The 11,063-nt window shown below is 35.8% G+C and overlaps 3 long non-coding RNA genes across 3 annotated transcripts; all 3 read left to right on the top strand.

Annotated features, from left to right (window-relative positions):
• The first annotated feature begins 197 nt into the window (after positions 1–197).
• On the top strand, positions 198–948 carry LOC110892150. The gene is made up of 3 exons (XR_002565869.2): positions 198–346; positions 443–652; positions 898–948. It is a non-coding gene; the product is annotated as an uncharacterized LOC110892150 (long non-coding RNA).
• Positions 949–1,736: 788 nt separating this feature from the next.
• Positions 1,737–2,245, top strand: LOC110888455. The gene is made up of 3 exons (XR_004871788.1): positions 1,737–1,804; positions 1,867–2,009; positions 2,207–2,245. It is a non-coding gene; the product is annotated as an uncharacterized LOC110888455 (long non-coding RNA).
• An 854-nt stretch (positions 2,246–3,099) lies between these two features.
• LOC118483829 lies at positions 3,100–7,024 on the top strand. The gene is made up of 2 exons (XR_004871787.1): positions 3,100–3,305; positions 6,829–7,024. It is a non-coding gene; the product is annotated as an uncharacterized LOC118483829 (long non-coding RNA).
• The last annotated feature ends 4,039 nt before the right edge of the window (positions 7,025–11,063 follow it).

Genomic DNA, 11,063 nt, shown 5'->3' with positions numbered 1-11,063 from the left:
GATGAGTTGCTATATCATTAAGATATTGATAAGCTTGTTGTCTAGAAATGGTTGGTACCCTTTTTTTTATCAAGAAGTTAAATGATGTACTTTGTTTACTGTTTGGTGTAATCTATTTTGGTTTATTTTTTTCAAATGAAGACATTACTTTCAAGTTGAGGAAATTCTGTTATTTATTATTAAAAGGTGGAATTTTCAGTTCCTTTACGTATGAGTTGGTCTCTAATAACGCATATAACCTCTTAAATCACTTTATTTAAAACTCAATAACATTACTTTTGTTTTGTGTCACACCATATGACCAGTTTTGATTCGGTATTCAAGAACATATTGATCTGGGTATCAAGTAAGTCATCATCTCTTTAAATCCAAGATTATATTTTCACTTTGTCTTTCTTGGTTAGATAAATGAATCGAGGTTTAATTCGAACCTGTTTTGCAGTATCATATTGACTGACTGGTGATTATGCATCTACAGCTCCATGAGTTGGCTTTATCCATTAGAGGGTGCGTCTTGCTATGCCGATGACTATAGTTATTTGTACTTCCAGCATTGGTGAGTTCAAAAGGCGCCTTCAACATGTTTATGCCTTCCATGGCCACATCAGAAAAAAGAGGGCAATCCAGCAACTTGTGTCGTTATTCAACCATGGTAGTAATTCTGGTCTACTTTTGTGTTATTGCTTACTTTCAGCTTTTCAAGTGTTTATATCAATTTTATTTTAATAATTCTCATCACCTTGTGGCCCAAAAGCTTCTTGAACAAGGCATTACGGGTCGATAGTGCTTCATGTTTTTTTAAGCTTAATATTTGAGTTTTAGTTATTGATTTATGCTCAAACTATTTAAGTTTATTTGTTTTTTTTTTTTTTTTTTGTGGGCTTTAAACATTTGCAGGTCTGGTGGATGTCTAAAGAAGCTCCCAAAGTGGAATTATGATCGGTCCAGCTCATGGCAAGCCCGTCGGGAAGACAGTGAAGTTATTTTATAGTGAGAACAATTACTTCGTGTAGTTTAATTTCTATTTTAGTCACTAGAAGTGTGGATTTAGTTTGATTTTTTCGGCTGATATAGTGGAGCTGATGATGTGACCATGTAAGTATATCTCCTTTAATCACTGTTGGTATGGTTTTTGTTGTGAAAGTTTGCAAGTTTGTGAAAATGTTAATGAATTGGGCCTCTAATATTCGATAATCTTTTATATAGTCTGCTGAGTTGAGAATTAAGTTTGGTTTTTTTGGGTGGCTGATAGTGTGTTTTTTGTTTAGATGAAGTGAAGTTTATATAATTTGTTTATTTACTAATGTTTCAATTTGGTCATTCATAAAATACTATTACAACCTTGTTGACCATCTCAATCTTGTGGTGGAGTACAACTTTTGGAAGGAAATGAAGGCGAGACCATATGCACATATCAAGTTTGAATGTTTGATTCATTATTCTATTCTGTTTTGTAAATTTGCTCTCCATTTTACAGTTCATAGACATTTATAAGCCTTTTTTGCTTCACATAAGTTATAAAATTTGAAAATGAGGATCTCATGAACAGCAATGTGCAACGTTTTTAGTGTTCAGATGTTTCTATTTACTAGATTGCAATTTAAGCCATCTCTTGGTGACTAGGTTGTTTCGAGTATTTTATACATCTTTAAAGAGTGTCAAATGGTAACTATATACATGTGGTATCACAGCTAATAGCTTTTTATTTAATTTTTTATTCCTCTTGATTGTTTTGCAGACCGATGACGATATCTGCAGCATGGATTGCAAAACTGAGCTTTTAGAGAATCTTAAGCTTTCTCAGGTATTGACATTTGTCTCTGACCTTTTTTTTAATTCTTAATGACATTTTACTGTATTTCGTAGGGGCCTCGAAGCAACCGAAGTATAGTTGAAGCGTCATGTGGCCCTAAAGTCCCATTACAAGTTTTTGAAAGTGGAGGAGACACTTGGGATTTCAACCGTCATCGCTGGTCAACAAGGAGATCCAGCCTATCTACTTATGAATGGTACATTCAGTTGTCAGTTAGTTTACATGAAACAATTCTGTTGACATGTTTTGGAACACAAATCGGTTCATGCTCTCAGAAACAACACTAACAAAGCTTAGACAAACACATGTTGTTAAACACTATTGCATATTTGCATAATGTGTCCCACTGCTTTATTTAATCCAAAATATACTACTATATGTCTGTTATTTTAGTGTGAAATGTAAAAAGGCTGGTCATCTTGCTGAAGATTGCTTAGTTGCATCTTACTATTTGTTTTTCTTAATTACACAGCGTATTGATTTTATCTAATCTCTTCACATGTATTCTATTTTTCGCCTTTGTAAACGCTCTTAACTTTATTTCGTTCGGATATGCTGCTCAGGTCGGTTTGAACGCATTCTTTAATTTCCCTATTTTCTTATGTATATTTCTTTTTCTTGTTATTTTTATCGTCATCTGCTTGAGCAGTCACTTCTTGAGTATGATCCGAAGAATCCGAGGCAATGAGTCATTATTAACAGCCCGGATGGTGATGATGTGTATCATGGAGTCCCAAAGGTTTGTGTTTTATTCTTTAAAACAATAACCAAATCAATCAAATAACCTTTTTAATTCAATCAAAGTTGTTATCTGATCTGCCACAATTGCTTGAAACAACTTTTACTGATTTAACCTTTTTAATTCAATCAAAGTTGTTATCTGATCAAAGTTGTTATCTTAACTCCTTTTAAACTGAAATAGCTTTGTTAATATCCTGAATTCTTCTTCATTTTATTCAACTGATATTTTGGTAGTTTTGTAAATGTTATTAGGGATGCCAACATTTCCTTACATGTATGCAAATGATCTTAATGGTATATTGCTGGATATCAGTAAAAATATGTGTTGGATATTAAAAGTACAAAAACTAGAATTAACTTCATTTTATTTTAACCATTTCAATACCTAACGTTTTAGTTACAATCTAACTTTCAGTTACTCTTTTGAGTAACAGAGTAATTATAACAACTGTGAGTAAGTCGGAGAATCTTTTGTTTATTTACTGTTGTCCTCTTACTGATTTAACCTATCAGTTTTGTTTTTTATGTTCGCTTTAAAGGTGTCAAGCAGACAGTGAATGGTCAAACTGGAGGGAGCTCTAGAAAAAAAACTTGAATTTCCCTCTACATCACAGTCTAGCTTATAAAACAAGTTGAATCTTCCACCACTCCACATCACATTCCAGTCTATAAAACAAGTTGAATCTCCCACCACTCCACATCACATTCCAGTCTATAAAAGAACTTGAATCTCCTACCACTCCACATCACGGTACAGAACGCATTATTATTTATATTATTGTAGTAATGTTTCATTATTATTTAAAACGTGTGTTCATTAGTATGTTTGGATTATTCTCCAAGATAGAGGTGTACAAAAATATTGTAGCTGGAACCGGACCCGGTAAAAAAACCTGGAACCGGTTTTTTTAATACCCGGAACCGACCCTACCCGTAGAGTAGATAGAGTATGTATTTTGATCTCAATACCTGGAACCGGAATCGGAAACAATTATACCTAGAACTAGAACCAATTGTACCCGGATGTACCCGATACATAATTCTAATATCTTTCTTTTAAATTTATGTTAGTGCATTTATTCTAATTATATTTTTTTATTCACAACATCTCTATGACTATATGTGATTGATAATATTACAAAATTTTAACTTTTCTTAGATTTAAATGACTATATGTAAGTGATAATATTATATAAAAGTCGTTAAATGAGTCCAAGTAAATTGTTACAATTTTGAAGGAATCTTAATGAAGGGATCAATTTGATTTTTAACTTCAAATTTGTCTCTTAAGAAGTGAGTAGTCATGGTCTACATAAAATTAAGTCTATACGGTTGTTGTCAATGACCATAACACAATGAAATAATTGTCGTAGCTCACGTACTTTAATAATGAATGCGTTCATGGGCCGCTTGAGAATCATCAGAAATTGGATAAAGTTGATAGACCATACTAAAATCCATTACTAGAAATGAGATGCACTTTACAAAACGTGATTTTTTTCTCACTCCATACATTGACCACATTTCTAAACTAATTTGGGTGTGTTTACCTAAAAAAATGCATCCTATCTAGCCAAACAAAAACCCAACGCAAGAGGAAATATGAGATTCATGACAATATAAAAGTATATTCTCTAATTTAGGTTCGGGTGGCTTCGAATTCATGTTGGGTTTCAAGTTTCAAGTAAACGAGTATCCTATTCATGCTGAACCTCCAATTAATCAATAGCTTGGGTCAAAGGGGATCCAAAAGTCAAACGGCCTGCTATTGGCATTACATATGCAAAACAACCATGCTTCTTAATAAGTCTATGTATTTTGATTAGGTGTAGCCAAATGGTGTTAGTGTACACTTTAATGATTAATGTTTAATCCATTTGTTTTTTAACAAGATAGTTCTCTGTAAAGAAATGAGAGGTGCGATCTTATCTAATCAAACGCATCATCAAACTGATGTGAGTGTGGAAAGGGTTTTAGGTGTTTGGGCATTTAAATTAATTTTTTTGTTCTTTTTTATCAATTAGATGATAGGGTATTCGTATTAGAAGGGTTTGGCTATATACATTCCCCCCCCGGGTCAAAAACGTCAAGCTTCGCCACTGTCGAAGGCCTCACACAATTTTCTTTGTTTTTTTCTGAAGCCGGTAACCGGCCGTCGCACAGTAACCACCAAACGCCATCACAAAACCACCAATCGCCGCACACCGCTGATTCTCCGCCGCTGAAGAAGGCCACAACCGACCCTCACGTTCTGCTACACTGCCACCATCGTCGTCGAACGCCACATCGGAAACTACATCCTCTTACATAGCCCTAAACTCACCAACCTAAATTATATATTTCCCGCCGCATCGCGCGGGTAAACGACTAGTATATATATATATATATATATATATATATATATATATATATATATATATATATATATATATATATATATATATATATATATATATATATATATATATAAACGTGTCAACATAATCTAAAATAATAACTTTCTGAGAAAATCTCAAAGTTATGTGAAAATTCTAAGATAGGGAGAAACTTAGGAATTTTTGTGATGTATTGATTGATAAAATTGTTCCTACGCATAATAGGACGTGTAGAAATCAATTTTTGGGATTGCGCTATTTAAAAATACGCACCCAAAGGTGAGTTTCAGTAAACCCCCTCTTTTTACTGTTTTGTATATGTTTTGGGGGAAGAACACGCCTAAAAGGGTTTAATAATATTTTTGGAATAAAATATACCTTTTGATATAAATTATATATTTTCATTGAAAATATATAGATTTGTTAAATATATGTTTCGGATGAAATGGTTTTGGAGAATATATGTTTCGGGATGAAACGGTTTTTGGTGAAAATATATGTTTCGTGGAGAAACGGTTTTGATAAATATGTATGTTTCGGGGAAAACGGGGATTTGTACGGTGTTTCAGAGAAAACGACCGTGTAGTTGGCACGAATTTACTTGTTCCTAGGGATTTCAGTAAATTCGTACAATGGTTTATATTAAATTTGTCATATTAGTAGGATATATATATATATATATATATATATATATATATATAGGGGACCGCTAAAATGAAAACCACCTCCAGTTGTAAGAGCCATGAGAACTACACCGTACGGGGCGAGTTGGACCAAAATTTTTTTCATAAACGTAGATGCGTGTATTATAAACACATTTGTAAAAAAAAAAATTCAAAAAAAAAATGTGGTGTGTGTAGTTTTAAGCACCACAAGTTTGTGTTTACGGGCACCGTAAATTTTGGTGCCCGTAAACACAAACTTGTGGTGCTCAAAACTACACACACGACATTTTTTTTTTTGAATTTTTTTTAAAAATGTGTTTATAATACACGCATCTACGTTTATGAAAAAAAATTTTGGTCCAACTCGCCCCGAATCAAAAAGTTCTCATGGTTCTTACAACTGGAGGTGGTTTTCATTTTAGCGGTCCCCTATATATATATAGAATAAGTATAATGTACTTCACGGCTTAACGTACGTTAACGTACGCGACAAATTTACGCATGTTAATATGAAAATCACGCACGTACAAAACTGATAAAACCTAATCACGCTTTCAGCAACTTGGATATAATCACGCGTACATGTGTGTAATCACGCATGGGATTTTGATCAAATATATAATCACGCACGTTATAAACTTAATCACGCATGTTGTTTTTCATCGCGTACGTTAAGCAGTTTTGTACGTTAACCTTTCTCTCTCTCTCTCTCTCTATATATATATATATATATATATATATATATTGTACGTGAGGCAGGCATCATAGATGGCCTCGATATGGGCCATGCGCAAGTGATGTCATTTAATCATTTAAGTATTGCACGCGAGGAATTGTTGGTAGATCTATCGGGTTGACAACCCTGTCCTGACCGGTCGCTCCGTGTCAAGTCAAATGACGAATTGATATTCTATTTACTATCTAGAATTGATTATACCTCCATTGTAAATATATAGTTCGTAATGTCTAGCTAACTTACGAATCCGAACATTTGATGGTATAATTTAATATGTAAACTTGGGAAGATTCTTTGTTCGAAGGTTTTTGAGAAACGCTTGCGACGGCTGACTCTTGGATTTTTATGAAAGATATAAACTGACTTTCGTAAATTATATGGATGTTTTGATAATAAACACATAATTAGAAAGTTTTTCCTTGGGATCAAATTATTTAAATTTGAATATGTGAACTCACCTTCCTTTGTGTTGACACTTGATTTTAACGTGTTCTTCAGGTACTTGAGTTCGCCTTCGGGAATTATGGCGTATCTTGTGGTTGTTGATGCATGTTTGTTTTCTTAATGTGTTGGACAAACTTTTAAAACAATTTGGGACAAATGTAATAAGATCCGTAAGGATAAAGCCAACTTAACTATGGTGTGGTTGTGATGAACTTTAAGACTTATGTTTAAAAATCTATGTTTTAAACAACTTAATATATCCAACAATTAAATGCATCGTTCAGTAAGATATAAATGGGCACCAACTTTCATAACCACTACGTTTTATATTCCGTTGCGACGTTTTTGGGGTGTGACAGAAGTTGGTATCAGAGCCAATGGTTGTTAGCGAACTAGAAGTTTTCGGGGAAAACTCTAGACTTCAACCAAAGAATTTTGAGATTTAAGTCCAAAATTCGCAAAGCCAAAATTTTTAAATAAACATGAAAAAATTTTATCATGTATGAGAACCATTGTGTGTTTATGTGCATACGTGATTTTCTGTTTATTTGGGCCTTATGTGTTATTATTCATTTGATCACGCACTTACTTGTACGGTTATATATGTGTCACAGATGTCCCACGAGCACAAGGTCATCGAGATCCATAACTCAGGTAGCGAGCCAGATTTCGAGACTTCGCCCAGATCCATTCTACCAGAGATACCTTTCACGACTCCACAGATGGTTGGTATGGCCGAGTTCGCTTTGTCATTACATGTCAATCCTGCTGCTTTTGCCAGCCAGGTAGACCCCCGATATGCTTTCACTAGCAACGGGTGGATAGACAATGACGATGATGTTCCTACCTCGATTCATGAGACGGGACAGTCATCAGGCACTGTACCAGTTATCGATGACGTGATTAGAAGTGTCCCTATGATCGGAGGATCTCTCAGTATCGCACCAGTGGTGGATGCCACTATTGTCACGGCTCAACCGTTAGAGCCATCAGTCGTCCCATCTGCTGCTGTGATCGAGCCTATCGTTGAGATCCCTCCACCTGTTTCTTCTGAGTCATCTTTACCAGTGATTGAGTCACGCACTCCTACTACGCCTCTTTTGGTTTATTATTGACGTAGGAAGAGAACTAGGCCTGTTGGAGAGATCGCATCTACGTCACATGCTGAGACGGCATCTGCTTCCAAGAAGCAGAAAAGGGTTTGGATAGACCGATGTTGCCATTGTGATCGACAGTTTGCCACTCTGCGCGGAGATCTGGACTCAGCTAGGGGTAAGATGAAGGATCTTGAGGGTCAGATGGATTGGTATGATGAATTGAAGGATTTAGATGACAGTGCGATGGACCAAATGCACTGGAGGATAGTGGATCTGGAGGAGCTTGTCAGGAGGATGTTGGATTTCCTGGGTTTGAAGCGTTGATGCTTGTTGTTGTTTATTTTTGTTGGTTGTTATGTCTGTTACTTTTGATACACTTTGTTTGGGGTCTGCATGCCAGATTTTTGGGATATTATGTAGAAATTTTGTTTGAACTTGTTTTCGGCGTTGACGTAGACATGCCAAAGGTGGTTAGTGTGTACTAAAAACAAGTTTATTAATTTCTATGATGAATATCAGTTGGATTACTTTTGGTTTAAAAATTGTTCTCATTAATATGTGGATATTATGCATGCGCAATGTTTGGTCCACTAGCATTTAATGATTGAATTATTTTTGGGATTTCGTCTTATGTTGATTATTATTGTTGTAATAATAGAAACGACGAAATGCCGCCAAAAGCAAGACAGGGTTCTGGATTACCTACCACACCGGAAGAGTTGGCACAACTCATAGCCTAACACGTTAATACTGCCATGGAACAGCGTGATGCTAACCAGAATGATGGCCAGGGACGTGGACATGGTGCTCATGGGTGTGGTTTTGGTGGGGCACAGATTGGAAACCCTCCAGGTAAAATAATGATCAAAAAGTTTTAGTAGTTCATGTGTTATGATATAATTGGAACGTATTCCTGATTTTTATTAACCTTATGAACAGTGCACGGATGTACTTATAAAACATTACAGGGCTGTAACCCACGATCATTTACCGGTGCCGAAGGACCTTTAGATATCACCAGATGGATTGAGAAGATGGAATCCATCATGGCAATCAGTGGTTGTGCTGCTGATCAACGGGTTACGTATGCTTCTTGTTCTTTTCTTGATGAAGCACTATCCTGGTGGAACTCCCAAGTTCAAATTTTAGGTGAAGACGCTGCCTATAGTCTAACCTGGAATGAACTTAAAAAGTTGCTCCTAAAGAAATACTGCCCGCGTAGTGAGATACAGAAGATCAAGACTGACTTCTGGAACCTAAACATGGAAGGTCTGAATGCCAGAGCTTACACTTCTCGTTTTAATGATTTGTCAAGGTTAGTTCCACGGATGGTTACTCCTGAAAGGTAGAGAGGTACATTTGGGGGCTATCGCCACGAATTCGCAGCATGGTCACATCAACGAAACCCACTACCTACCTAGAAGCTACTACATTGGCGAAATCGTTAGCGGATTATGCTGCTCGCAAAGGTAGCTTTAATAAGAAGGACGAAACCGGGAAGTCATCGGGCAAGGCCAATGAAGACGTGAAATCTGAACGGTCGGAGCGTTCTGAGTCTAAGTCAGGAGATTCGAAGAAACACATCTTCGAGAGCCCGAGGAAGGAAACCGATGTAAAGCGTGACAGGAAACGCAGTTCGGGGAAGGCGTATGTAGCAAGTTCTAGCAGTTCTAGAAAGGATAATGCCAGGGATGGCATGAGGGGTTCTGAGAGGAAGACTCACGAAGTGCGCCAGGTGTGGTCGAACTGGGCATGCTATGTCAACGTGGCGAAAACGTCGGGGAGTGTTGTAACAGAATCATTGTTTCACAACCATGGATTAAACAGTTTCGTTTTATTAAATTAAATGTATTACATTACATTGGAATTAGAAACAAAACATGAACAAATAGACTTTCATTGTTATTAAGTCACTAAGGCCTCATCCATTCCTATGTGAGCGTACACAGATATCATCATCAAACATCACCAACTATGGTACCTGAAACACATGTGAAAATACATCAGCATAAAAATGCCGGCGAGTACATAGGTTTTATGTGAGTGTCAGATTCATGGCTCGTTTTACATGTTGCAATACTTATTTAAAAACCTTATTTTGAAAAGTATAATATTGCGACATAATTAACCAACTCAAATCAAGTTGGATATGATTTGTAAAATATCTCGTAGAAACTCGTTAATAAAACTCGTATGGTTTATATTATTCAGAAAACATCATTGTGTGACATCGTTTCAAAATCGTTTACCCAAGTGATCTAGATAACGCATGATATATAATGTGTTAAAAGTACTTATATATAGGAAGTACCAGCGGCGTATCCACCATGCTTTTAACACATTACACCCGCCCCGTTACCTAATCACTTCCCTAACCTAACGGTTCAAACAGTTACAAATGGTTCACATATATCAAATGGTTACAAATGGTTCACATATATCAAATGGTTACAAATGGTTCACATATATCAAATGGTTACAAATGGTTCACATCAATCAAATGATTACCAATGGTTCACATACATCAAATGATTACCAATGGTTCACATACATCAAATGGTTACAAATGGTTCGAACAGTTCAAAATGTAAAACAATGGGCTAGCATGTTAAGTGAACATACACAGCAAAACATAATGAAATCATGTACTAATAGTGTACTAATGAACATAGCAAGTATATGATATGAAAACATGGAAAGCATGAAAATAACAAGTAGGCACATGTGTTCTACCCCAAAACAGTTTGAAAACAGTAAAATAGGGGACTATGTACTCACTTGAGGATGCTTAGAAGTCTTGAATAACTACCAAGCAAAGCTAGAGGGATCACGGAAATCAAACGACACCTAATATAGGTAACTAAGTTAATAAACGGACCTAAATCGGAAGATCGGATAGTATGAGGTTTCGTAAACCAAATGAGTATTGGAACTCATATGATATGGTCTAACAAAGCCTACATACTAAAGTGAAACCTAACCTAGGTGCTTACGACCCATTACGACCCGTTTAGGTAGCTTATGCTACTTTAACGCGTCATTCGCGTAAAACGCGTTCGGAACGCCTAACTAGTCCTATGACAAGTATTATATGCCTAAACATGTTTAGTTATGTTGCATAATCAGTTAAGTGACAAGATTTTGGGTTACATATGCTTAAATATCAATTATGCATAAAAAGGGGATTTTGGT

The sequence above is a fragment of the Helianthus annuus genome, chromosome 11, assembly GCF_002127325.2.
Source record: "Helianthus annuus cultivar XRQ/B chromosome 11, HanXRQr2.0-SUNRISE, whole genome shotgun sequence".
NCBI lineage: Eukaryota > Viridiplantae > Streptophyta > Magnoliopsida > Asterales > Asteraceae > Helianthus > Helianthus annuus.
This window is presented reverse-complemented; position numbering and strand designations above follow the sequence as displayed.